This window comes from Macadamia integrifolia, chromosome 7 (genome assembly GCF_013358625.1).
Source record: "Macadamia integrifolia cultivar HAES 741 chromosome 7, SCU_Mint_v3, whole genome shotgun sequence".
In the NCBI taxonomy this organism is placed as follows: Eukaryota; Viridiplantae; Streptophyta; class Magnoliopsida; order Proteales; family Proteaceae; genus Macadamia; species Macadamia integrifolia.
Genome location: NC_056563.1, coordinates 12,337,455 through 12,339,573, shown reverse-complemented (window position 1 = coordinate 12,339,573; position 2,119 = coordinate 12,337,455).

The following is a 2,119-nucleotide window of genomic DNA, read 5'->3' as shown; positions in this document are numbered from 1 at the left end:
ATATTTTTTAGCCCCCAAATTGGAGATGAAAATGATAATAACATATTAGAGTTTCATTTGCTTAAAATGGATATAAATCTTTTTGAGCTCTATGTAAATCTAGTTAGGGCTTTTCGGGTTCTATGTATAAGATCTACAGAGGCTATAGATTATCTGCTAAATGTTTTTATCCTCGGGAAACTATGTGAATCCATGACATTAGTTTCATGTGCTTAAGTGGTATATCTTTTTGAATTCTATGTTAAGTCCAACGATCTGGGCCTTAATATTCTTACTTTAACCTGTTCTATCAAGTGGTATGATGCCCATCACTACAACCAGTATCAAGTATTTAACTTGGTTAATATTCCTACTAATAAATGGTTAACCTGTGGTATCTGATAATTTCATTCAGGGTAGCTTTGAAAAATTATTGGCCTTTTCACTAGCTGTAACTAGTAATTAATCTTTTAAACAATACATTATAAGATCTCTTTAGTAATTTCATCTTCTAGATCTATGTGAAATGACATAACAGATATCATTTATTATTTCTCATAAGCATAGGTTTGTTTTATTGGACCAAGTTTTTGGTGATTCTATGATCCATATCCAAATCAAGTACTATTTTTGGTCTACTTAAAAGTTCCTACCATTTAGGTAGAGCTCTTAGGACTTTGGTAAATTATTCCTCCAATGGGTAAATTTTACACAACATTTTAAGCTCATTAACTATGGTGGTGATCCTTGAATCATGGTACTTATGATTTCATCATCATCATTCATCTTAAATAATTCATACAAATGAACTAAATCAGTGATTTTGAGTTTTTTTTTTTCCCATAAAAAATATATTAAAAGAAGAAGTACAATACAACCCAACAGCCAAACAAGCTAGCCAAGGGGATGACCTAATCAACAACAAAAACAACCACAAAAAGGAACAAAGTTAACAATATGGATCGGGAAACACAACATCAAGTTTGCCAATTAGTTGATTGCATATGGTATAGGGAGAACTTTAAGTCAAATGAGGCTGAAATTTTATGATCAAATAGATATCTCTATCTCATATCATGTTTCAATACAATTGGCATGGAATTTGCCAAATGACAAAATAAAGCATATATATTTTTCAAAGGCTATGGAGTATGTATGGACTACTATGAAAATATACATATAAGCATTCATCTAAGGGTACATGATTTAATTTCATATTGAAATTTGACACATGACCAACCTGAATTATTTCTTAAATATCCAACGATCAAAATTACCATGTCATTCTTCTATGTGGTATAATTAGGCACCTAATCTGAGTAATGTTTTGTGATTTATGGGGTCCATGAAACCTGTCACATAAATAATAATAGAAATCTCATGAAGTGTAAAATAATACAAATATCATCTCTTCTGGATAAAAATTATCTGTGACACATCAACTCTGTATTTTCCACAATCGATTTATGTTCCCACTAGTACTTGATCCAATTGCTTTTATATGTGAGATATATAGACCTTTCCAATTGGATATGATCTTAACTGAAACAGACCAACCCCATTCTTAACGGATCAACCCCATTTTTTTCTATGCTTATGTTTTTCTAAGCTTTTTCTGACGATTTCTTAGTTCAAGATCCGTTTCTTACTACTAACTAAAACCAATAGATTACCATATTTGTTGGGCCTCCAGATAGTAATGACCTTAAATTTTGCTTATGGGAGGAGATGAAGGTTGCACACATTTGCCTCATACTCTTATCTCCCTCTGCAACTGATCAGCTTTTCGGCCTTTTCTTGATTCTCTTCCTTCCATCTCCTTGGCTTTGCTTCGGTATGATGATCCTCTGTCTCTGCATTGATATGAAGACACTCAAGAACAAGAACAAGAACGTATAGAATGGGTTCTTTTTGCATTCCAGAACGAGATCCTTTCCTGAGAAATATCCTTGATTTCATAACGAGAATGTATACCAAACCGTGTTCTTGATGTTCCAAAACGCATACCAAACATAGCCTAAGATAAAAAACTGGAGAAAAATGGGGCGAAATAATGAAATCAAAACTAGAGTAGTGATGAAAGCGAAATAATGAAATCAAAACTAGTGGGCGACAAAATTATACCTTCCCCCTCCCCCCC